The following is a 27,195-nucleotide window of genomic DNA, read 5'->3' as shown; positions in this document are numbered from 1 at the left end:
ACAAGATTCATGGAGAAAATCAGTGTCTAATAATTACATTTTTTAATGTTCCACTTCAATAAAACTCAAGGAAATGAAAATTAAAATGACAATAAAATAACATGGCACACCTATCAGATGGGCAGAAATTAATGTCAGATAACATAAAGCATTAGCAAGAATGTGGAGAAGTGAAAATTTCCATATATGGCTTCTGGGAGAGTGAAAGGAAACAATCCCTCTGGAAAGCAGTTTTGCGGTAGCCAGTGAGGTGAGGATGAACGGTGAAGTTAAGGTGCTCTGTAACTGAGCAATTCCACGTGTAAAGAAACATCCCAGGGGAAACTCTTAAACACGTAGTCCAGGAGACATCCAAGAGGATAACCATTGCTGTGCACAACAGAAAAGCAAAGAAAAGGAAGGAGAAAAAGAGGTAGAAAGTAGGGAGGAAGAGAGGATCGAAATGTCCATGAGTAGGAGGAATACATAAATAAACCAAAAGAAAAAGTAATTTATCTATTCATACTCAAGGAGGAATAGATAAATAAACCACATTGGATTGTATGATAAATACTGTTCGGCAATTAAAATGACCGAGGAAGTTATATGTATATGAACATGATTAAGTTTCAAATGCATAGAGTGAAAAAATTATAATTTGCAAAGTATATTTAGATTATATATCATTATACCATCTATTTAAATTTTTTAATCAAATTAAGCAAATGGTGTAATTGTTTATGGATATAAAAGAGCCAAAACAATGTTTAGAAATATTTTAATGCTTCTTAAAAGGATCTAAAAATGTGGCAAAATATATACATTTAACATCAGCAGTGGGCATATGGGGCGACTTCAGAAAGTTCATGGAAAAAATGAAATTAAAAGGTTAAAAACTTAAAAAGAAAAAAAACAAACAAACTTCTTTTCAGTATAAGCTCCATCAAGGTCAAGACACTTTTGTAAGTGATGATGTCAGCCATTTAGTTCCTCCCTAAAGAAGCGAGGGTCCTGGGAATTTAACCATGTCAATGCAGTCTTTCTTACCTTATTAACTGAAGAAAACTAGGTGCCCTTTAAAACTTTAAGATTAGGAAACAAAAAGACGTCAGAAGGACCCAAATAAGGACTGTAGGGTGGACACCTACTGACTTCCTAGTAAAACTCTCACAAAATTGCCCTTGTGTGATGAAAGGAATGAGCAGGAGCATTGTCACGGTGGAGGACTCTCTGGTAAAGCTTTCCTGGGCATTTTTCTGCTAAAGCTTTGGCTAACTTTCTCAAAACACTCTCATAATAAATAGATGTTATCATTTTAATGCCCTCCAGAAAATAAAAAAGCAAAATTCCTTGAGCATCCAGAAAATCTTTTGCCATGGCCTTTGCTCTTGACTGGTCTGGTTTTACTTTGGCTGAAGCACTTCCTCCTCCTGGTAGCCATTGCTTCGATTGTGCCTTATCCTCAGGATTGAAATGAAAGCTATGTTTCATTTCCTGTTCTAATTCTTCGAAGGAATGCTTCAGGATCTTGATCCCACTAATTTAAAATTTCTATTGAAAGCTCTTCTCTTGTTTGCAACTGATCTGGGTGCAATGGTTTTGGCATCCATCAAGTGGAAAGTTTGCTCAATTTTAATTTTTCAGTCAAAATTGTGTAAGTTGAACCAACTGAGATGTCTACGGCATTGGCTATTGTTTCTGCCATTAAATCCCCTTCAAAACTTGACATAGATGGTCTGCTGCTGGGACCTTCATCTTCAACATTCTCGTCCTCTCTTGAAATGAGTTATCTGTTTGTAAACTGCTGACTTCTTTGGGGCATTATCTTCATTATGATTGTCTTAAATCATCAGTGATTTCACTATTCTTCCACTCAAGCTTCACCATAAATTTGATGTTTGGTCTTGCATCAATTTTAGCAGAATTCATATTGCTCTGATAGGTGCTATTTTCAAACTGATGTCTTATTCTTTTTAGTGCCTCAAACTAGATCCTGTTCAGACATATTACAAGTTAGTTTCAGTTTACTTTGGTGCAAAACAATTTTGAAATCCATGCATAGTTTTTTCATAATACTCATTTTCCATGAACCTTCTGTAGACTCTTCATGTAAGTGTCTATTATTTTTGTGTTTGGGGAAGTGTCTGAAATATTTCATAGTTTAAAATGTAAAAGATAAAGTATCAGTAAGTCATAAGCAGCAGCTATGAAGTCTAGAGCAGTCTACCATAGTGGTTTTGTGGGTTATTACCCACAAAAATGTCACTATTATTGTCAATTATGAAGGTCCCTGGTATGCATGTCTAAAACCTTGCCAAAGATCATTCTTTATCTCCAAAAGCAGATCAATGTAAATCAGGTTTATTTGCTAAGCTTGGTAAAAGTTAATCTTGTAATTTATAAAATTATTAATAAGTAGCCAAATGATAACAGCTAATATGACTCCTCTTAGCAATTATTATACATAAAATTATATATTACAGTCATTCCTCAGTATCCATGGGTTATTGGTTCTAGGACCCCTGTGGATACTAAAATACAAGAATGCTCAAGTTCCTATAGAAAATGATATCGTATTTGCATAAAATCTTTGCGTACAACCCATGCAATCATCCTACGTACTTTAAACCATCTCCTAGATTAGTTTTAAGATATAATAGAATCTAAATGCTTTGTAAATAGTTGTTATACTGTATTGTTTGGGAGATAAGAAAAAAAGTGACAAGAAAAAAGTCTATAGATGTTCAGTAGAGACTCAACCAACCTTTTTGCTTTTTGTTTTTTGGTTTTTTTTCTTTTTTAAAATGGAGTCTCACTCTGTCACCCAGGCTGGAATGCAGTGGTGCAATCTCAGCTCACTGCCTACCTCCCAGCTCAAGTGGTTCTCCCATCTCAGCCTCCTGAGTAGCTGGAACTACAGATGTGCACTGCCACACCTGGCTAATTTTTGTATTTTTAGTAGAGAAGGGGTTTTGTCATGTTGCCCAGGCTGGTCTCAAACTCCTGGACTCAAGCAATCCACCTGCCTTGGCCTCTTAAAGTGCTGAGATCATAGGTGTGAGCCACTGTGCCTGGCCTTCTACTTAGAAAAATAATACTTTCAATCCACATTGGTTGAAATTTTTTTTAACAAAGTGTCTTTTTTTGACATACAGATACAACCAATACAAAAAGAGATGACTTTTTCTCTTTGATTCCAGTGATAAGTTGCTAAAGAAGATATATATATATTTTTTCTTTATATACAGGGACCAGACTGGGTGAGGGAGGCCCTGTGTATGCAGGCCTCTGCACAAGTAGGAATCCGGGTGAGAATCAAGGACCACTCTGGGGAGATCTACCAGGATAGACTGCCTGAGTTGAGCAGAGGGTGAGATGTGAGCAGACGCTGAGGTCAGAGAGACCAACAGATCTCCAGGACAGCAATTTCATGAAGGCTAGAACCTTTACGATACTCCCCAAAGCAGAACTCACGGATGTCCAAGGGGAAGTGTTGGGTGATTTTTCCTTGATAAGGATTTGTTTTTTCTTCCCTGGAAGGGGAACAAGGCCTCGAGATCATGATGAGTATTAGTTCTGAGGCTGCAGGCTCTTTATCCTATTAGAGGAAGGCCTTCTCCGAACCCTGCTGCAGCCACAGGGTGACCTCAGAAAGAAAAGCAGCTGTTTTGGCCACTGAGAGGCATTCCTGCTGCAGCTTTACCTATGGCCTGGCTGGGTCATGGCAGTGGCACTAATGCCTCACTGAGGCAGTAAGAGGCAAGGCTGGAGAGTGAGGGCAGGGGGACTGCTGCTGTCTGGGGGCTCTCTGAAGAGGGAGGGTGGTGGTGGGAAGGGATGCTCTTACCCTCAGCTATCAGCACCAAGAGATGAGAGGAAAAGGCATCTCTAATCTCTTGGTGCTGATAGCTCTGGGAGAAGATGAGGGGGCCCCTGATGTTATTCTCCCCTGGAGACTAAGAACAGAGGTATCTGGGGTACAGGCAAGAAGCCGAGGAGAATGAATGGTAGGGACTGGCAGAGAGAAACAAGCAGAACCTCTGGTTTTCTTCTATGAATAAAAACCTCAAGTCACTGCCATGAAACCAAGATGTTAAGCTTAGAATGCAGCAACATCCAAGAGCCTAGAGAAGCAGTTATCCCCATGGCGGGTCCCATATAACACATCATTCCTGGTTCTTTCAGCCTCTCTCATACTGACAGTATGATGACAGAGCCAGCCTTCCGCCCAGAGGCTGCTGGTCCCAAGCTGAGTCCACTCCATGGATCCATAAAAACAGCAGGAAAGAGCTTTCCTCACTTCCCTGCATCTTGGCACAAAAGCTCTTCCCACAGTCTCCATCAGAGCATTCCACCTGCGAAAACCTTAGTCTCTCTGAAGCCTCTCTCTATGCCCAGATGTTACACCCAATGCGTTCCTCTTTGGGGCTCCAAACCACAGACCCAGGACTCCAAGATTTTCATAAAAGTGAACATAAACATTCCACTTTCCCAAGTGTTTACGTGTAGGGCAGGGGAGTTTGCCAGTTATCTAGGAGCTGCAGAGAAGTGGGAGAACCTCCACCCCAGGGCCCAGGAGCCTCACTATGTGAGGATGAGCTTCACGGCCAGGACTCCACCCACTCTTCCCTCTCCTCTTCATTCTCTCCTAGCACTCTGGTCTCCCAGGAGACAGGAGGAAGAGCTCATACCACTTCTCCCAGGGTTCTGCGTTCTTGGGGTGCAGTCCGATAGGTGCAGGGCTGAGGAGGCCACAGCTCTGAGGGCACCTGGCAAACGGTGAGACCAAGAGAGATGACAGACCTTAGAAGAGAGTACTGTGATTTGCAAGTGGCTCTGGGAGGTCAGTGGCAGCAGCCACCACAGTGCCCACCTGCATGGGCATGCTGGCTGTCCCCAAACTTGGTTCTTATAGCTCAGGATCTTACAGGAGCAGTCCTCCCCACAGCAACCAGACATGCTGGGGCAAGAGTCATCAATTTCAAATTGCAGGCTTCTCTGAAGAACTGGTAGGGGCCATGGTTGTGCCTGAACACCATTAACATAACCTCCTTCATCTGTGTGCTGTTGGCCATGAGCTGCAGGCTCTGTAGGAGGAAGTTCCCCCAGGGTTTTCTGCCACACCTTGCTTCCCATGCAGGCCTTCATCCCCTGCAGTCCACATCAAAGCAGAAGAAAAGGCAACAGAAGGTAACTGCATTCCCAAACGACGAAGTACCAGGCTGGGTCTTTCTGTCCTTCCAGCCCCACTCCCTCTGCTCATACATGGTCTGCTCATACATCGCTTTTGGTCAGGTCCAAGGCCCAATCCATGGTGGCTGGCTGCAGTCCAGACCCTCGCCTATACTCAGTGGTGACATTTAGTCCGGTTTCAATCAGATTTGCTGAACAGCAGGAAAGCCTCCAGAAGGTCTCCAAGCCTGTTGACGGCATCCCCTTTGGCACAAATAGCATCCATGGCTGTTGGCTCCCCCAGCCACTTCTGTTTCTTCTTCTTGGCTTTGCTGGACTTTCTCCCCACAGCAGAGATGCCGACGCTCAGGTCTTCCCTCAAACATTTGCAGGCAGGCGCTCACGACCTGCGGCTGTGGCTGCGGTGAAGACAAAATGGAGGGGTTCTGCACTGCGCTTGCGCCTCACGGGCTCCCGGCCCCCTTCCCACTGGGCCCTGGTGCCCACTCGCGCCCCCTGGCGGGCCACATTGGTTAAACTAATGGATAAGAGGGCCTGTGGCTATAAAGGGCTGACTGGATGTAGAAGTTTATGACATAATTTTGTTTATAAATTATATTGATTTAATTATTTATAACTTTTTTTGTTTTACAAGCCTATAGAATTATATGTAATTATTGTAGTTTATCCTTATCTTTACTTCACAGAGAGGTAAGTGATAACCAGGGAGTTACAGCACTTCATAAGTTTCTGGTGAGTACCAGGGAGCAGAGCCAGGATCTAAACCGAAGTCTGCCTTTTTTTGAAGCCACAGTCCTCTTCTTTACACCAAGCTACTCTATAGAAAGAGCATTCTCAGGCCAGAAGCAGTGGCTCACACCTGTAATCCCAGCACCCAGCAGGTGGAAGTAGGAGAATAGCTTGAACCAGGGAGATGAAGGTTGCAGTGAACCAGGATCGTGCCACTGCACCAGGATCGCACCACTGCACTCCAGCCTGAGCAATAGAGACTCCATCTCAAAAAAAAAAAAAAAAAAAAAAAAAAAAAAAAAAAAAAAATTAAAATAAAAAATATAGGAAGAGCATTCTCAGAGAAGCTCAGTTCCAACCTTCAACCTCAGTTTTTTTTTTATCACTTTATGTTTTTTATTTAGGGAATGTGTATTGAAGAAAAAATACGAGAGTCTGGCTAAAGAGATGAAGAGCTCATAAGGGCGTGTCTCAATTTAAACAAGAGTAGCATTGGCAATTGTTGTCCTTATGAGCAGCCAACAAGGCGGAATTGGAATGGTGCTGCCCCTGACTACCTCTACTCCACGCTAGGCTTAGGGGCTGGAGTCACCCAAGCCCTCAGGGTAAGAATACTCCAATTTGGAACCTAGGACCTGATGACTGGGAACATTTAAACCATCAGTTCCTGCCTTAATCTTATCCCTTCTTCCTCCTCGTGACACCATTTTTGTTCCCCTAACAACTCAGGGCTTTTCCAAACTCTGAGGCAATTCTTACCCCAAGCAGAATTTTGAAAGCCTTTTTCCAATATCATGGTGCTCAACAACAAGTTCACTTTGCTGTCACCACAGCCGAGCACATGTTCCCAAAGTCTGAAAGCTGTCTTGTTTGTGATTGAGACCCTGCCAGGCACCCTGGTGTGTCTGGAATCGGTTCCTTCCAGTGGGTTCTTGGTCTCGCTGACTTCAAGAATGAAGCTGCAGACCCTCACAGTGAGTGTTACAGTTCTTAAAGATGGTGTGTCTGGAGTTTGTTCCTTCAGATGTTCAGATGTGTCCAGAGTTTCTTCCTTCTGGTAGGTTCATGGTCTCCCTGACTTCAGGAGTGAAGCTGCAGACGTTCACAGTGAGTGTTACAGCTCATAAAGGTAGTGCGGACCCAAAGAGTGAGCAGCAGCAAGATTTATTGTGAAGAGCGAAAGAACAAAGCTTCCACAGCATGGAAGGGGACCCAAGCAGGTCTCCACTGGGAGTGGCCAGCTTTTATTCCCTTATTTGGCCCCATCCATGTCCTGCTGATTGGTCCATTTTACAGAGTGCTGATTGGTCCATTTTTACAGAGTGCTGATTGGTCCATTTACAAACCTTTAGCTAGACACAGAGTGCTGATTGGTGCATTTACAATCCTTTAGCTAGACATAAAAGTTCTCCCAAGTCCCCACCCAACCCAGAAGCCCAGCTGGCTTCACCTCTCAATCCCCCCTTTAAACAGGACACCCCAACTGCTGTTGGGAATTGGGCAATGACCGCTTTAGCTACTTCCTGCTGGATAGGGGCAAAGAAGGGGCCCTGCAGTTGTAGTGTCCTCCAGAGGGAAACTCTCTAGGCCAGTGAAAGGGCCAGTGGGTCTGTCCAGGGGTCCTCGGTAGAAGTTGTTAGTTGAGCTCTTCCATTTGTAAGACCATCTGTAGATTGATGGCCTCAATTCTAGAGGAAACAAATTTAACAAGGAGGTTAAAAATATAGGGCCCAACAGCAAGTAATAGCAATATGGCTGCCATGGGACCTAGAAAGCAGAGAAGCCATGTTGCCCAACTCCAGAGGTTGGTATAAGAGTTTGAAAGCCATTGTCTGATTTCAGAAGCCTTTTCCTGTAAACACTGGGCAGCATCTTGTACTATCCCTGACTGTTTAGTGTAAAAACAACACTCTTCCCCTAAGAAGGTGCAGAGTCCTCCTTTCTCAGCAGTGAGGAGGTCTAGGCTTCAGTGGTTTTGGAGAGTGACTGCTGCCAAAGAGTCTATTTGGGATTGTAGAGTAAGGATAGATTTTGTTATTTCTTGCAAACTGTCTGAGAAATCCTTTGAGAGTGTGTGGTAGTAGGATAATGAAGTAGATAAACTGGCTATTCCAGTTCTGGTAGCAATAGCCATTCCTAACCCTATAAGTAGGGGTATTAGTTGTATGACTCTGTGCTGATGGACTTGAGCTTTGAGAGGTACTGATAGGATCTGATCTCCTGGGGCAATGTTAATGTTGGGACTTAGAAAGACTAAGGTGCAGGTGCCTGTCCAGTTAGTGGGGAGGCAGATATAGGTCAACATTCCACATAAGAAGAATATATCTTGGCTGGGTAGACAGAACTGGTTGTATATGTTTAAAAGGTGTGAGAGTTTGTTTTCATTTTCCCATACTCCTAGAGTACTTGCCAAGGTAGCTCCAGTGAGCAGCTGGAAAGACGTGTTGGAAGCAAACTGAGTGGCTCCGTGTGTTCTATTTTTCCACTGGAGAAAAAAAATTTTGTATCTACTGGGAACCATTTGAGAGAGTGATTGAAAGAGGGGATGAGAAAGCATCACTAGTGGTGGGGGCACTGCTGCAGGGGGTCCAGGGGTGAATGGTCATGCCGGCAGTATGTTTGCCATTACAAAGCCCAGACTGTTTGTTAAGCAGGGAGGAGGTGATGATTTTGGGAGGCCCTGAGAAGCGGACAAGCCATCTGAATGGAGCTGTTTGGGTGACTCGGAAGTTACTATGATCAGTTGGGGCTTGAAATTGTAGGGAGTAATTACACTGATGGGGTAGTAGGTGCCCCAGGGGCAGGCCTGATAACAGGTTGCATTGGATGCATAAAGGGGCTTGGAAAGTTATGATGGTATTCGTAGCTACAGGGCCACGTATGGACTTTTCATTGCTTGTGTAATAGGTGAGGTTGGAAATATAAGAATGTAAAAGTTGGATTGCATGTCCTGTTAGGGTATTCTTGGTCCTATCAGAGATGGGGAAGTTGACTAATGATTGCATATTTAGAAGTCGGAAAGGGTCTTTTCCTTCATAATGAGGGTGGTAGGTTAAGTTGGTAAAGACCCAGTTTTTTGCGAGAATGGGAGTGGCAACATAAGAAGTTGATCAAGAGATACAACGCCAACAGTCATTTGCCAGGGAAGGAATGGACTGGTTTAACAGAGAGTGGGTTAAGTTGAGAGTCTTGTAGAGGTAATAAGGAGCTAGTGGAAGGGGAGGGATGATTTTATAAGGTATCCAAGGAAGCAGGAGGGATGGATAGGGAAAGAGTAAATGGGAAGGTTAAAGAGGGTGCTCTGGACGACGAGATCATTTTATCCAGTCTGAGTTAAAGGTAGGGGTAAATTGCTGTCGGAAGGAAGGAAGACAGAAAGAAGATTGATGTGATTAGGATTTTCGTCCCAGCAGGAGCTACAGTATATAGTCCTATCACAAAGAGTATGGTTAGTATGCTACTTAATAATATGATGAACTAGCAAAAGGATTCCATTAAAGGGGTAAGGAGAGGTGTTAAAGATTTCATAAGTTTTCACTTATCTTTTTTAAGGAGGAAGGGGTTTTTCTTCAGGATCATTGGGAGGAGCCTTTTTAGTCTGGGATGTTTCCTTCCAAAATAGGAGATGCAAGTCCTCCAATAGTTCACAGGTGTATCGAGGCTGGTCTGGTTGATCTTGGGACTCCTGAGCTGACCGTCCTGCAGGTTCCTCAGGGGGTGTCCAAAGTTTAACTCGGGTGTGACGAGTCCAAGATTCCACTCCTGCCACCTTAACTGCACTGGGGGTAGAGGGGATTACCGAGTATAGTCCTTCCCACAAAGAGTCCACAGATGGTGAGGCAGAGGGGAGAGATTTGACCAACAGTAGACCTCCTGGTTGAAACAACTCTGTTCCCTTTTCTCTGAGACATCCTTCAGGTAGGTTTTTAAGGTTTCATTGATATTTTGCCAAAGAAATCATATCTTTGACCAAGTTGGCCATTTCCTGATCAAGTAAGAGGTCATTTGTGAGAAAAGGTCATCCATACAGCATTCATGTGGACTGAGCCCCATTTTGTGAGGAGATTCTCAACAAGGCCATGGACGAAAGAGTAGGCCATGGGAGATGAGTTTCTTGTGTAAGTTTCCTTAAGTGCCTCTGGAGTGTTTCATTTGCCTTCTCGACCTTCCCTGAGGATTGTGGCCTTTGAGTGCAGTGAAGGTAAGATTGTATCCCTAGCACCCTGGAAATTCCCTGAGTTATCGTGGCTTCAAAAGCCGGACCATTGTTGCTCTCTTAAGCTTTGGAGAAGCCCAAATGTAGGAATTATTTCATGAATTAGGACTTTAATCACTTCCTGAGCCTTCTCTGTCTTGCAGGGGAAAGCTTCTATCCAATCTGTAAAGGTATCAGCATAGACCAACAAGTATTGAAATCCCTTTGACTTAGGCATATGGGGGAAGTCTAACTGCCAGTCCTCTCCAGGATAGTGACCTATTCTTTGTCCCCTAGAAGGGGTCTTACAATGGACCAAGGGATTATTCCTTTGACACATCTCACGGGCTTTGACTACCTGTCGGATGGTCCGGAGGAGACTTGGCCCTGTAAATAGCGATTTGGCCATTTGATGAGTGTTTTCAATACCCACATGAAAAGTCTGGTGGAGAGTTTTAAGTATTTACCACTGGTTGGCTTCAGATATAAGTACCTTTCCTTCTTCTATCATTAACCACCCAAAGGGGAGAAAACTATGTCCCCATGAAAGTCCCCATTCTGTTTCAGTCGGGGAATACTGAAGCTTAATCTCTTGGAGGGGGTTTTCCATAACAAGGGTCCTTCCATAGGTATTTCTAATGGGAGTTTCCACCTGGCAGCAATTTTGGCCTCAGCATCTGCCCGACAGTTTTCTTCTGCTTTTTCTCCTTCACCTTTCTGATGGCTTTGGCATTGTAAGACTGCCACCTCCTTGGGTTTTTGCACTGTGTGCAATAACTCCATAATTTCCTTGTGGTATTTAATGGGGATTCCCCTAGAGGTTAGGAACTCCCTTTCTTTCCATATTGCAGCATGGGCATGTAGGATTAGATAAGCATACTTGCTATCTGCATACACATTTATTCTTTTTCCCTTTCCCAGTTCTAAGGCTTGGGTAAGTGCCACTAGTTCTGCTAACTGGGCGCTGGTCCCGGGGGGAAGAAGCTTATTTTCAAGTACGGTTACATCACTATGGCATAACCTGCCCTTCGTATCCCATTCTCCACAAATGAACTTCCAATGGTATATAGGTTAAGGTCAAGATTAACTAAGGGGACTTCTAAGAGATCATCTTGGGCAGCATAAGTCTGGACTATAATTTGTTGGCAGTCATGCTTGATTGGTTCCTCATCCTCTGGGAGAAAAGTTGCAGGGTTGAGGGCCACACACACATTTTTTGAAGCACTGGTCCCTCAAGGAGTAGCACCTGGTATCTAAGTAGGCAGTTGTCTGATAGCCATAAACTTCCTTTGGCACCTAGTATGCATTTACATCATGAGTAGTCCAGACAGTGAGATCCTTTCCTTGTATTATTTTGATAGCCTCTGACACTAAAACAGCCACCACTGCAACTACCCATAAACAGTGAGGCCAGCCTTTTGCTACTGCATCAATTTCCTAACTTAGGTATGCCACCGGTTGTGGGGTTGTCCCACGAACCTGAGTAAGGACTCTAAGAGCTATCCCTGCTCTCTCTGTGATGTACAAAAAGAAGTTTTGTCCTGTGGGAAGGCTTAAAGCTGGAGCTTGTACTAGGGCCTGCTTTAAGGGTTTGAAGGCTGTTTCTGCCCCTGGTTTCCATTCTACTAGATGAGTATTTGCCCTCTGGGTCTCCTTGATTAGAGTATAGAGGGGCCTGGCTATCTCACTGTATCTGGGGATCCATAGTCAGCAAAAGTTGGTGATTCCAAGGAACCTCCGCAACTGTTTTAATGTCTTAGGGCAAGGATAAGCCAGTATAGACTGTATTCATTCCTTGCTGAGGGCCCTGGTCCCTCTGGCTAAGATTAGGCCTAAATATTTGACCTGCTGTAGCAAAGCTGGACCTTCAACCTAGATGCCTTGTACTCTTGATTAACTAGAAAGTTCAAGAGATCTAGAGTAGCCTGGTGGTATGAGGCTTCTGAACTGGTAGCCAAAAGTAAATCATCCATGTACTGAAGGACCAGACTGCCTGGACCTGAAGTCCAGATCTTGGGCCAGTGCCTGACCAAACAGATGAGGGCTATCTCTAAATCCCTGGGGCAAGACTGTCCACATAAGTTGGAATGTGTGGTCTGTGGGATCCTCAAAGGCAAAGAAAAACTGGGAGTCAGAGTGCAGGGCAATACAGAAGGCGGCATCCTTGAGGTCCAGAACAGTGAACTATTCTGCTTCCTACAGTATTTGAGAGCAGGTTATAGGGGTTGGGTACAACTGGATATAGAGGAATTAATGCCTCATTGATGAGTCTAAGATCTTGCACTAGTCTCCACTAACCATTCGGCTTTTGTACTCCTAGAATCGGGGTGTTGCAGGGACTGCTGCATTTCCTTATTAAGCCTTGAGCTTTTAAGTGTTTAACAATATCCTGTAATCCTTTATGAGCTTCAGGCCTTAAAGGATATTGCCTTTGATAAGGAAAAGTGGTGGGATCTTTTAGCCTGATTTGGACTGGGCAGGCAAAATTGCCCTTCCAAATTATCCTTCCAATGCCCAGACTTCAGGGTTGACTCCCTTCTCAAGCAAGAGACAACAAATGGGTAACTTGTTCCCCATATTCATGTAAATAATAGCTCCAGTTTTGGCTAATATGTCCCTCCCTAATAAAGGTGTGGGACTTTCAGGCATAACAAGAAGGGCATGTGAAAAGAGCAAAGTCTCCCAATTACAACTGAGGAGGTGGGAGAAATACCTGGTTACAGGCTGTTCCAGAATTCCTCAGATGGTAACAGACCTTGAGGACAGTCGTCTGGGACAGGAGATTAACACTGAGAAGGCCGAGTCAGAGTCCAGGAGGAAGTCAATTTCCTGGTCCTCAATGGTTAAACTTACCTGGGGCTCAGTGTGGATGACATGAGCTGGCATTTGCCCTGGGCACCTTCAGTCCTGTTGTTGGATCATCTGGCTGGGGGCTTCTGGCCCAGAGAACCATTGTACTCTGGGGCAGTGTGCCTTCCAGTGATTACCTCAGCATAGCAGACATGGATGAGAGGGCGGCTTGTTTCTCATTGGACAATCTTTTTTAAAGTGTCCTTGTAAGCCACACTGATAACAAGCCTTACCAGGTGATTGGCCTGCTCCATTTCCTATCCTCTCTGAACCACCAAGGTTTGTTTGTCTGAGGGCCACAACTGAGGCCGCGGCCTTTCTCTGATATCGCTTTTCCTTTTGGGCTTGTTTCTCTTGGTCCCTATTATAGAACACTGAGGTTGCCAGGTTTAATAATGCCTCCAGATTTTGTTCAGGGCCCAGGGCTTTCTTTTGGAGCTTTCTCCTGATACCTGCTTTAGAATCAAATGACCCTCTAGTGAGTCAGGTAACAGGGGAGTATATTTTCTTAAGGCTTCCCTTAGCCACTCAAGGAAGGCCAAAGGATTTTCTTCCTTTCCCTGAGTTATGGTGGACATCATTGAATAATTCATGGGCTTTTTTCTAATTCTCCTTAGTCCTTCTAGAACACAGGTCAACACATGTTTATGACTCCAGTCCCCACGATCTGAGCTGAGGTCCCAGTGGGGATGCATACTGGGGATGGCTTGCTGACCGGTAGGGAATTTGTCCCTTTCTTTGGCTGTCATTCTATCATTTACTTGACTAAGATACCAGCTATCTCCAAACTCTCGGGCTGCAGCTAAAGCCACATTCTTTTCATTAAAGGCCAGGATTTGATCTAACAATAGCCTGACATCTCTCTAAGTGAGATAGAAGGTTTGCCCTAGACCCTGTAGGACATCTATGTACCTATCAGGATCATCTGAAAACTTCCCCAGGTCTGCCTTGATCTCCTTTAAATCAGAGAGGGAGAAGGGGACATGTACCTGGGTTGGGCCAAATTCCCCTCCCCCTACAGCTTGAAGGGGACATAACCGATAGTCTGGGGGATTTTGTGGTCCCTTGGAGATTTCTCTGCTTATTTCCTTCTGGGAGGGGGAGATTAGAGGAGGCTTATTATTAATAGGAAGGGGGGCTATAGGGAGGCTAGGCTATGGGGGTAAGCTGAGAGGTTCTCCTGTGGGATGTAAATTCCAAGCTTTGCATAGTTGTGTATTCTCCTTCAATGAAAAGAAAGCTTGGACACAAGGTATTTCATTCCATTTACCTTCGCTCTTACAGAAAAGGTCAAGCTGCAGGATAGTATTGTAATTTATACTTCCCTCAAGTGGCCATTTTTCCCCATCAGAGAGAGAATATTGGGGCCAGGCCATAGTGCAGGAAAAAAATGGGCCACTTCTTTTTCAGGGTTTGTGGGTCAAATTGGTCCCAGTGGCTTAGGATGCATTTCAAGGGTCAGCTTGTTGATGCCTGAGTGTTTCCCATCTGGAAGACAAAACTGTCCACGGTTTTGGTTTGTTTTGTTTCTCCCCCTGCCCAAGAACCCGCAATGGTCCTTGGACCCTGCTGATCAGAATAGTTGTGCTCACCAACGCAGCAGCAAAAATACCAGTTTTCCTCCTAGACCACAAGGAGGACTGAGAAAAATCGAATTTACTGGCCCTTACCGACTCATTCTCGAAAACCTGTTAGAGTCCTAAGCATTCTCCTGTTAGTGCTGGGACTTTACTCCTGTCCTATAAAGATGTTATGCCCCAAAAATGAAGTGGATGGCCATACCCTGAGGGAGGGAAGGGATCTCCAGGGTTGGAAGAGTGACGCCTTTTGTCCTCACTTGAATAAGAAGGATATCATTTCTGAAGCTCCCCATATCCTAGCTTCAGGAATAGTTTCTGTTAGGCCTGCTTGTCTGAGGAGGGATCCTAGAATTCCAGATAGTCCCCCTTCCCCAACAGGGCTTTGGGCAAAAATTATGTCTTTCTGATTGGTGAGCCCAGGTGCCTAAAGAAGGTAACAGTCCTGAAGTTTATACTAGAAATCATTCTTATAGGAGAAACTAGAAAAGCACCAGAGACAGGGAGTGGTTTTTAGAAGTGGGACTAGCCAAGGAGAAGAGAGGGGAGAGGAAGATTATCTGACAGGCACTAGGACCCAGGAGGCAAGAGTCAGGATAGATAGGATAGATGGGTGAGTCTCGCTTGGACAACATGACTTTGAGAGTTCTGCTCATGGCTGCAGGGTCAACCAACCTGTTGTTGGGACCCCAGGGTTGTATGGCTTTCCTCTCTGTTGACCCTTGGCTCAGCCCAGAAGTACAGGAAAAGCAGAAGCTGGTTCCAGGCAAACCAACTCTCCCACTCCCAAAGAGTCGGGGGTTGGTAGAGAGCCCTTTCCCTGACACCCGTGTCTTTAGTCCAGTGGCCACACTAGTCACTTTTAACTGGCTGACAGGTGCCCGGTATTTAGCCCCAAAATTCTAAGGAAAAATAGGACAGAATAGCAAGTGAAAGGGGTCCAACGGTACTCACCGCTTGGTGATTGTCCCATTTGGGTAGCCAAAATGTGTCCAGAATTGGTTCCTTCCTGTGAGTTCTTGGTCTTGCTGACTTCAAGAATGAAACCTTGGATCCCTGCAGTGAGTGTTACAGTTTTTTTGTTTGTTTTTCTGTTTTGTTTTGTTTCGAGACGGAGTCTCGCTCTGTGGCCCAGGCTGGAGTGCAGTAGCACCATCTTGGCTCACTGCAAGTTCCACCTCCGGGGTTCATGCCATTCTTCTGCCTCAGCTTTCCAAATAGCTGGGACCACAGGTGCCTGCCACCACGCCCAGCTAATTTTTTGTATTTTTAGTAGAGACAGGGCTTCACCGTGTTAGCCAAGATGGTCTCCATCTCCTGACCTCGTGATCCACCTGCCTCGGCCTCCCAAAGTACTGGGATTACAGGTATGAGCCACCACACCCAGCCGAATGTTACACTTCTTAAAGATGGTGTGTCTGGAGTTTGTTCCTTCAGATATTCTGATGTATCCAGAGTTTCTTCCTTCTGGTGGGTTTGTGGTCTCACTTGACTTCAGGAGTGAAGCCGCAGACCTTCACAGTGAGTGTTACACCTCTTAAAGGTGGTGTGTCGGGAGTTGTTTCTTCCTTCCAGTGGGTTCGTGGTCTCACCGCCTTCAGAAGTGAAGCTGCAGACTTTTGCAGTGAGTGTTACAGCTCTTAAAGGTGGCACGTCCAGAGTTGTTTGTTCCTCCCAGTGGGTTCATGGTCTCACTGACTACAGGAGTGAAACTGCAGACCTTCACAGTGAGTGTTACAGCTCATAAAGGCAGTGCAGACCCAAAGAGTGAGCAGCAGCAAGATTTATTGTGAAGAGCAAAAGAACAAAGTTTCCACAGTGTGGAAGGGGACCCCAGCGGGTTGCCGCTGCTGGCTCAGGTGGCCAGCTTTTATTCCCTTATTTGGCCCCGCCCATGTCCTGCTGATTGGTCCATTTTACAGAGTGCTGATTGGTGTGTTTACAAACCTTTAGCTAAACACAGAGCGCTGATTGGGGCATTTACAATCCTTTAGCTAGACATAAAGGTTCTCCAAGTCCCCACGCGACCCAGAAGCCCAGCCAGCTTCACCTCTCACTGGGGCCTGACAGCTTTTACCTATCTGGGGTACCTCATCTGCTCATAGATCCTACTGGGTGTTGCTCATGAGCCAGATTTGGGCAAGAACATTTTAGGTTTTATTCTGGGTTTCTATTCCTACTTACAAGCTGTCAAAGAACCAACTTTCAACAAATTGAGATTAAAAGATCTAACAGACAATTATTAGTGACTCATGAACCAGACAGCATCCAGCCCACAAAATAGAAGGGAGCTCAACTGAGCTGAGCATGGAGGGCAGGCTTCATAGGGAGCTCAACTGAGCTGAGCATGGAGGGCAGGCTTCATAGGGAGCTCAACTGAGCTGAGCATGGAGGGCAGGCTTCATAGGCAGAAAAGGCTGAAGAAAGCCGAAACAAGGAACATCAGGTGGACTTGTCATTTCAAAGTTACTTTCCTTACAGAGAGTCTTGGTGGCTTAGTGAGGTGTGGCTATCATATCTCTTCTGATTTCTCAAAAGATCAGACTTTACAAGTAAACAGCTTAGCATCTGGTTTGGTGATGTGGAACCATAGTATGAGTAACTCTATTTGGGGTAGGTCTGTTGGGGCCTAGAGCAGGAATTCAGTCCAATTCAATGGCCTCCCATAAACATTATTTAACAGAGTTCTGTGATGTTGAGCAAGTTACTTCACTTCTCTGGACCACAGCTTCCTCATTTGGGAATGGAGATTGTAATGCCAGCTACCTCCTAGGCTTATGGTGAGGAGTAAATACATAGGGATGGAAAGTGTATATCAATACAATGCCTGTCACTGAAGGACTCATTAGGTGTTAGCTGTTATTAGACTATGGCTATTGTGAATATCAGGCTTCCCCTCTGTGTTGTCTGGGGCTTCTGAATATCACCTTCTCCTGAGCTTCCCATTGTCCTGTTTGTCCCCCTGCAAGGCCCTTTACCATACTGGGTGAGAACCCCCAGGATACATCTTCTCTGTCTTCATGCTCTTCAATTGCTGTTTCATTTCTACAGTTGGATTTTTTTCCCCAGGAATGCAGCTGCTGAAATCTTCTCAGCACCTGCAGTATCCCAGAGGGCAAAGACAGGGCCAAGTATTGGATTCTGGATTCTCTTCATTGTTGTCCCCCTGCAAGTGGAGAGGTATCCAAGCTGGGCCTTGTCCTGAGATATGACGGAACTGATCTTCCAGCAAGCACGTGAACTTAGAAGAGAACAACATGCACCACATGAGAATGCATACTGGCCAACACCCTGTGCAAACATCCTGAGAAGCTGTGCTCAGACTCCTGACTCATGAAAACAGTGAATTTATAAATGCATATTGTTTAAAGATGCTAAATTTGTGGTGATTTGTTACATGGCAATAGAAAACTAATAGAGATAAAACTTGACATTTGAAGTGCATCACATAATGAAATTAGTAGATGAGAATCTCTCAAGAAACAAGTAATATTTTGAGTTAAAATGAGAGATTGGATATATAATTCCTCCTCTTCCAAAATCCCAGGAAATGAGTAGTTAAAAAATTATTTAATCTTACAAGATAAGAACAACAAGCAGAGATGCTTGAAATAGGGGCTGATTCTTCCTCACTCCCTTTCTTATGTAACTGAACTTCCTCACACTTGAGGAGAAGTACATTTCCCTGCTCCTTGACTTTCAACTCAGCCATGTGGCTTGCTTTGGCCAATCAGTTATAGGTAGATGTGATGTGACCAGAGGCTTAAAACTCATAACTGATCTTGACACCACCTTTGCAAAATTATGACTGAGACAGCAAAAGAGATCTAATTTAACCAGCTCCATCTTCTTCTAACCTGCAAGCTGTGCTTGTTCATTCTGGGTGTAGCTGAACTAACTTTGGGAGAAACTTAGTTTATAGTTTAAAATAAAGATCATAAGAGCCCTTTCCCAAAGCAGACCTTCTTTTTGCCTGGGGACTAGATTGCTTTTGTAGGACTGAGAGTAGCCATAAGATTAGAAACTATCATTTAGGAATCATGCAGCTGGAAGCTACAAGATTCTGACCCTCCCTAAATTGCTCCTAAGATCAATGCTTGAAATATTTTGCAGACCCTGCGTTTGATGGCACCACTTAGATCAATAAACTGGCTCATCTGATCTTGCAGCCCCTTATCCAGGAACTGACTCATCACAAGAAGACAGCTTCAACTCCCTATGATTTCATCTCTGACCAATCAGCACTCCTGACTCACTGGCTTCCCACACACCCACCAAGTTGTCCTTAAAAACTCTGCTCCCCAAATGCTCAGGGAGACTGATTTGAGTAATAATAAAATTCTGTTCTCCCACACAGCCGGCTCTGTGTGAATAACTCTTTCTCTATTGCAATTCCCCTGTCTTGATACATTGGCTCAGTCTAGGCAGCAGGCAAGGTGAGCCCATTGGGCAGTTACAATCTTGCCTTTTATGCTTCTACCATCACTATGTGAAGAGCTGCACTGGCTAGCATTCTGGTCCAAGTGGAATGGGAAAGACATTGAGTAGGTCTGGACAACCTGCTGCTTAGAATACATCCCAGCTAACATCTGCGAGAAAATAAATGATTGTTTTCTTAAGCCACCAAAATTTGCAGTTGTTATTCAGTAACATTGTGAAAAGAGGTGACTAATACAAGAGAAGAAATGACAGTAAAAAAAAAAAAAATTTGGACATGTAAAGCAGATGGTAATGTCCACTTTCATTTTTGACAGTATAACATATAAAAACTAATGCCGGTTCTAGAACTGAGACATAAAACATCTAAAATTAAAAATGTAATAGGTGGTTTTGAAAGCAGAGAAGAGGATTATTGAATTGGAAGACAGGTTAATAGAAAATATCCAAATTGAAGCAGAGAAAGAAAAAAATAAAAATATAGGTAAAAGTATATGTGAAACACAAACAATCTAAAATTCATGTAAAAGGAGTTCCAAAAGAAGAGGAAAAAGTTGATGAGCAGAAATAAGATTTGAAAATAAATTTTTGAAACTGACAAAAAAAGGTCGAAACTCAGATTTAGGAACTTCGGGAACCCCAAGCAGGATAAAGTCAAAGAAAATTGCATATAAATACATCAAGATAAAACAGCTAACAACCAAAGATAAAGAGAAAAATCTAAACAACTGCTGAGGGTGGAGGTAGAGGGTGCTGGGAAACACATTACCTTCAAACCTCCAACAATAAGACTGAAAGCTTACTTCTCAACAGAAATGCAGGAAGCAGGAAAAGATATTTGGAATAGTTTTTCCAAAATATTTGGAATAGTTTCTCTAAAATATTCCAAAGGAATATCTTTAAAGTATTTTAAAAGAAAATATTTGCCAAGTTACAATTCCAAACTCAACAAAAAATATCCTTTAAAAATAAAGTAAAATAAACGATCACCTGCTGGCCTGTACTGAAAAGAACACTGAAGGGAATTCTTCAGAAAAATGATATCAGACAGAAATGAAAAAATGCAGGTAGGAATGAAGAGCACCAAACAGTATATATGTATTTAAAATACAAATGAATATTGACCCTACAAAACAAGAGTAATTATGTCTTTTGAAGTTTCAAATGCAGGTTGAGTATTTCTTTTTCAATATGCTTGGGACCAGAAGTGTTTGGGTCCATATTTGGGATTTGTTTTTTTGAATTTTGGAATATTTGTATATACATAATGAGATATCTTTTATTTTCCCACAGTTCTGGAGGCTGGAAGTCCAAGATTAAGGGGTTAGTGGGGTTGGTTTCTTCTGAGCCCTGTCTGCCTGGCTTGCAGAGGACTGTCTTCTCACTGAGCTCTCACATGTTCTTTACTCTGCATGTGCAACTCCCTGGTGCCTCTTGCTCTTCTTATAAGGACACCAGTTCTATTGGATTATGGCTCTGCCATCATGACCTCACTTAACCTTAATAACCTTTTTAAAGGCCCTATCTCAAAATACAGTCACATTGTGGGTCAGGGTTCAAATAAGAATTTTGAGGGGATGCAATTTAGTCTATAACATTTATCTAGAATTAAAATTCAAGGCAAGAAAAGTCAATGGAGAGGAAGAAAATAAGTGGAGTTAAGATATACCAAAGTCCCCACATTATCAGGGAAGTTGAAAATATACTCAACTGTAGTTAGTCATGAATGTTTACTGTAACTTCTAGCATAATTTCTAAAAGAAGATGTATAACTAACATAAAATAGTATTTAAAAAGTCAATTCACTTAAAAGAAAGCAAGAATAAAAACAGAACAGCTGAGTCAAATACAAAGGAAATATTAGATGGCAGATATAAATCTGAATACATCAGTATGGGGTTAAATATTTCAGTTAAAAGATTAAAATCATCAGACTAGATTAAAAGTTAAAAAGAACTACATACTGTTTTCAAGAGTGCCTTGTAGTTATGTTACAATCAAAGTCAACTTTAAAGCAAGAAACACCACAAGAAATGAGGAGGATCACAATATAATGAAGAAGTACTCAGATCACCATGAAGATATCACTTCTACCAATTCTAAATCATATGCATCCAATAACATAGCTTCAAAATACATAAAGAAGAAATTAGTGAAACCCAAAAAAATACACAAATGCAAATTGTTGAAACTAAAAAAGAAATAAAGCCAAGCAAAAAAAAAAAAAAAAAAAGTAGGAGATTTTGACACAGTCTCTGAAACTAGTAGAACATGCAGACAAAAATAAAATCAGTAAAAATGTAGATGCTCTAAACAACACAATTAACAGATTGGCACCTACAGAATACTATTCCAACAATGGCAGAATACAATGAAATGAAAACTCCAGAAAATACATCAGTGAAGTCTTCCAGACTAATTAGGAAGAAGTAATGTCAGTCACATACAAACTCTTTAATATTGCATATATTTATGGAAAAAGATTAACCTGGGCCACTACCTCACACCATATACAAAATCAGGCCCAGGGAGAATTTTTTAAAATCTGGGTAAATCTAAATCTGAGAGGTAACACAAATAAAGCTTCTTAAAAATAAAATAAGGAGATATCTTCATGACCCTTGAGTAGACAAAGACTTATTAAATAAGACATGTTTAAAAATCATCCCTAAAGGAAAAGATTAATGAATTAGGAAAGTGAAGAATTTGTGTACATTGTGAAAAAGCATGTCATCAAAAGGCAGAAAAATATTTACAATGATGTATCTGATTTTAAAACTTTTTATCCAGAAAAAACAATTATTAATTAGTAAGAAGATGACAGATAAGCCAATAGAAAAATGGACAGAAACTTAAATAGGCACTCTCTGAATAAGATATACAAATGACCAGAAACATATATCATCATAAGTCATCAAGAGATGTAAATTAAAATCGCAATGAAATACCAATATGCACCCAATTAGAATGGCTCATATTTTAAAACCAAAAATATCAAGTACTGGTGAGGATGTGGGGCCAATGAAACTGCCAGTAGGAGCATAAATTGGTGCAGTTACTTTGGAAAACTGGCAGTATCAACTAAAACTGGAAAAACCCATTCCTAAGACCCAGAAATCCCCTTTCTACATATCAACCCAACAGAAAAGCACACACATGTACACCAAAAGACATAGACATTAATGTTCACAATGGCATTACCTGTACAAAAGAAAAAAAGGCATGAGATCCAGAAAAACAGAAATATAGCACAGGATAAAGATAAGGGGAATTCCAAGAATTAGAGCAAACAGAAATCCCAAGATTAGAGCTGCCCAGAGATCCCAGGAAGCTAGCAGCACAGGGAAGAGAATGGAAGATTCTAAGAGATGGCTTCAGGGAAGAAAAATGGGATTAATGGATTCCCTGATGCAAGTCAGCTCGAGGAAAATTACACTGTGGGCTGTGAGATGTGTGCAAAGAATGAGCAATGAGCACAAAGAAAACTAACTAAAGACATGGGCCATTGTTACTTTCAGGAAAAGAAACAAAAAGAAGGAAATGTCACACTCCAACCTTCAGCTGTGAAGATTATTTGTATACGTATATTAATATTCTGAATACTGTCTCCAACAATGTGGAATGACTACGTTGGCAGGATAAGGAAAGGAATTCAGAGACGGAGACATTGTAAGAAAGCTAAATCTTCATTTGCTACAATAGGAAGTCAGTAGATAATCTCTAAATTTTGGAAACAATCAGATGTGTAAGGGCCAGAAGAGACAGATAAAATAATTGAAAGTGCTTGTCCTTAGAGTGGAAAAGAAATGTGGAGGGATTAGGGAAGGGAGAGATGGAACCATTGCATTTTACAAAAGCCTGTTAGAACTATTTGAGTTTTTCCAATTCTGTTGATATTACTTTGATAAAATAAAAATCAAGTAACTAAACAATGAGTGAAATGAGAAAAAGTTCTAGAACATAAACCAAAATAGTAACAGTGTCTCTAAGTAATGTGATTATGTCATTAGTTTTCTTTCTTTTTTCTCCTCTGATTTTTCTACAATGAATATTTTTAACAGTTAAAAGATCCAGTTTATTATTAAGCAGAATATTTTATTTATCTGAGGTCATAACTGTTTTCTGTGAACTCCTGAGGGAACTGTTACAGGTTGCTCAGCAATGAAATCAGAGCTCACGGAGCTCCAAGCTGGGGCCTGGCAGAAATGACACTGCTGGGCCCGAACAGAGCAACAAGTGAGCCAAGCAGTGTCCATAAGGGCAAGCCAGGCATTCATTTCCGCAGTGGTCAGTGTACAAGTCTGATGGGCAGGCATGGGCACAGAGTGTGGGTGGGCACATGTGGAAGCCGGTCAGAGGTGGGGCACCTAGAAGCCCAGCAGCAGACAATCACATGTCACATACACAAGAGGCTCTGCCTTTCAGGCTGTAGACGCCCAAGCAGGGTCTGGTTTCAGGAAGCATCACTTAAGCTGAGGACAGGTGAGGCTTCAATCTTACCAGGAGAAACTAGATGTTAGGCAAGTAACCCATCTGCCCTCAATGAGTTCAGAAAAAGCCAACATGGGAAACTGGGGGATCTCTCTAGGGTCCAAACTCTAGGATTCCTGGCAGCAAGAGACTTGGGGGTAACTCAGGGAGCCCAGCCATTGCAACCAAACCCCTGGGAACTGTGCCCAGAGTCATCAATTCATTACACCCTGTGTTAGTTTCCTACAGCTGCTGTAACAAAGTACCACAAACAGAGCATATAAACAACAGCAATTTATCGTCTCACCGTTCTGGAGGCTAGAAGTTCAAGATCAAGGTGTCAGAAGAGCCATGCTCCCTCTGAAGGTGCTAGAGAAGGATCTGTTGCAGGCACCGCTCCTAGATTCTGGTAGTTCCTTGGCTTGTGGCGGCATAACTGCAATCTTCGCGGGATTGCTCGCTCTCTCTCTCTCTCTCTCTCTCGCTCTCTGTCTCTTTTTCTCTCTCTCTCCGTCTCTCTCTTTCTCTCTGTCTCTCTCTCTCTCTGAGTGTGTATGTGTGTTTCTGTCTGTCTTCATGTCCAAATTTCACTTTCTCATAAGAACACCTGTCATATTTGGATTAATGGCCCACCCTATTTCAGTATGACCTTATTTTAACTTTATTCATCACATTAATGAATTAACCCTACATTTACAGTAACCCTATATTCAGACAAGGTCACATTCTGAGGTCATGGGGGTTAGGACTTCAATATATGAATTTGGGGAGGTGGGACACAATGTAACCCATAAGACAGCCCAGAGTGATATAGGTATTAGAGTTTGGATTCAGCCTCAACCAGAAAGTGGGGCATACCAGTGGATCCGGTTTCAAGGAGCTGAGGAAAAGTGCGGCAGGATAAAAGAGCAAAGCCATACCATCCTTAGGTGCATATATGAGAATGAATGAATGAATGAATGAATGAATGACTTCAGGTGTGACATGGAAGTATGGTACAGTAGGATGACACAAAGGAGTTGTCATTAGCATCGCTGCTGTGATCATCATCAAAATCACAGCCAACAAGTCCTGAGCACCTACCTAAATGAACTGTTTTACATGATTCGACGCAGCTAATCCTCAACTTGGACCAATGGGATAGGTATGACTATTATCCTGTGAACAAAAGTTTTCCGAAAGGGAATTTAGAGGAAAGAGACTTTGTTCCCATAACAGTTGGCAAACTGAAGAGACACAGCCTTCAGTGTAAAATGAAGGTACGTCCCAGAAAGCAAAGGAAAGGTTTTTCTTTTATAGTGAAAGATCCCATCCAGGTTCCCGCTCAGGTCCACTTAGTCAAATAAAGGATTCAAACTTGCTTAGTTCTGACTGGTTGATGTTTTGTGAGTTCTGATTGGTCAACATTTTCTGAGTTCTGATTGACTGACGTAGGTCACAGCCTATTGGTTGGCTCAGGCAGCACAAACATGAACAGGCAGCTATGAAAGCCCCTAAGTTAAGCAGAGATGCAGGTTTTCCAGGAACTCCTAGTATGTGTGTGACCTCTAGTAAGCAAATGGCCACTTGGCTCTTGAATTTAGGCTACTAGCCACTCAGGATTCATCTGAGGGACTGGCTCTTTCAAGGTTCAAATCCACCCCCCTCCCCGTTTATCAATAGTGCTATCAGATAGCACTGATGATTGATTAGGTTGGTTGCATCCCATCATCGTGCTAGAGTGGCTGGCAACCTGTTCCAGATTCTTCTAGTCCCGTGCAGAAATCCTTTGACAATGCAGTGACCAACTGAGCAACTAGAGCCATTTACTTATGAGAGGCACTCAGGCACCCGTTAAATTTGAATTAACATCTCTTGGCTTAACTTGGCTTCAGTTTCCAGCTGGAACGAGTCTAAAGTCTCAAGGTGTTGGGTCAGCACGATTCTGGTGAGGGTCTCTTGTAGGCATCTGTTAAAGCAGACTAGAATGATTTTAAAGGGGAGCCAAGTGCTTAGTCCAAGGAGATTCACTACGATTTGTAGGGTAGAACACAGAAGGAATCCTATACCAGAAGATGACGGCTGAAAATATCTGGAAATTGGAATTCTAATGCAGCAAGCCCAGCCAGGAGGCTTTCTGAAGGTGTCCTTTTCAGACGGCCAGCTGTAGGATTTGGCCAACTTTGGATCTCAGATGTTTCTAATTCAACCTGACTGGAAGTATTTACCCAGGTGCAACAGGAAGTGTTAGTGACAGCATAAACACCACCACATGCCATGAGGAGACAGTCTCATGCAATGTGGTTGTGCAGGATCACATGGGCAAGGGAATCTAGAAATCTCTGTTGTGCCCTGATGGTAGAAGCAGTGGAGTGGGCAATTCTGCTAACTGCAGGAAAGGTTTCTGATCCTATATTCATTCTAAGCAGGGTCTAGCCCAAGCCAGGACCCAAGAATCCTTTCCCATTTAGATCCTTCACTAGGGTTAAGCCCACCAGGTAAATCACATCCTTGAGGGTATCCACAGCTATCATCTTTATAATCTGAGTGGTTCTCACCAGCATAGTCATCAGTTATTGGTAGAGCTCTTTTGGCCCTGGGATGTAGAGTCTATATTCCCTAAGTTACAGAGTTAATAATGGTGATAGGAGCAACAACTTGACCCGGAAAGTAAATGCCTGTGTTTTCTCGGGACCTGAGGCAGGGGTAGAAAATATCTTTTTGGATGATGTAGCTGCAGCCAAAAACACAGTCTGAAGGGGCACATAATTATCCTGAGAGGTTATGAAAATTCAAGGAGCTGTTTACAGGCAAAAGAGGGTATGTGGTCAAACCAAGTACCTGTCTTAGGTAATGACACAGTGGTACGATCCAACCGGTAGATTTGGGGAGCCATGGAGGAGACTCTTAAGCTTTTTTTGGTATATTCTGCAGAGAGGAGTCTTACTAAGTGTTCTGTTTCTATGGGATTTTGCAAGACATGGAGTAGAAGTGGTGGTGAGTATTCAGAAGAAGGGGAGGAAATGCAAGGTAGGGTAATAGGAAGGTATTTATGGGATATACCAGTGAGGAGAAAACAAGGATGAACCTCAGGAGCATGAATATGCACCCAATAGTCAACAGTCAGTGGATCAAACAGGGGTACCAAGCAACTGAGCACATTAAGGAAGCTGGTCACTAGGATAATTATAGGATTCCTGTTTCCTCCAATGAATTCAGCACGGGGAAAGGTGGTGCATCCAACATTCAGTTAGCTTGCCTGCAGAAGCAAGGGATGGGGATTGCTGTGTCTAGGCATTATCTTCCCATGAGTAGGAAGAACTGGAAAGCAGAGTCAAGAAAGGAAGGAAAAGGAAGAAGTACGGCATGGTGTAAAAAAAGGGGATTATAAAGAGTCCAGCAAGGCAATGAGTCCCATGGTGTGTCTAAATAGTGGAATATATGGAATTACCCCAGAGTGGCATAAGACACCCAGGATGCACAAGATTCTCAAAGCTGTGATAATTAAAATCATTACAAAGTAAACGTAAGGACTAGGCATGTTAGCTCAAGATAAGAAAGAGGTTATACAGGCCTGCTCTGGTATCTTGGGAGAAAGCAGTCTACCTCAGATGTTGTCTTCTTCTTGTCCCGGTAGCTGTAGTTTGATTAACTTGAGTTTGATATCAGTGACCAGTTGGGAGGTTCACTTGGTAGAAGGATCAAGAGCCTTCTTTTTAAATGAGAAATATGGATCCATGACTCAATGCCCTGTAATTTAGCAGCACACAGGCACTGGTTAAAAGT

General features: G+C 42.9%; 1 pseudogene; it reads right to left on the bottom strand.

The window, feature by feature from the left end:
- Positions 1–741: 741 nt before the first annotated feature.
- On the bottom strand, positions 742–6,119 carry LOC103222256 (N-alpha-acetyltransferase 40 pseudogene; annotated as a pseudogene).
- Between the last annotated feature and the right edge of the window lie 21,076 nt (positions 6,120–27,195).

This window comes from Chlorocebus sabaeus, chromosome 17, assembly GCF_047675955.1.
Source record: "Chlorocebus sabaeus isolate Y175 chromosome 17, mChlSab1.0.hap1, whole genome shotgun sequence".
NCBI lineage: Eukaryota > Metazoa > Chordata > Mammalia > Primates > Cercopithecidae > Chlorocebus > Chlorocebus sabaeus.
This window is presented reverse-complemented; position numbering and strand designations above follow the sequence as displayed.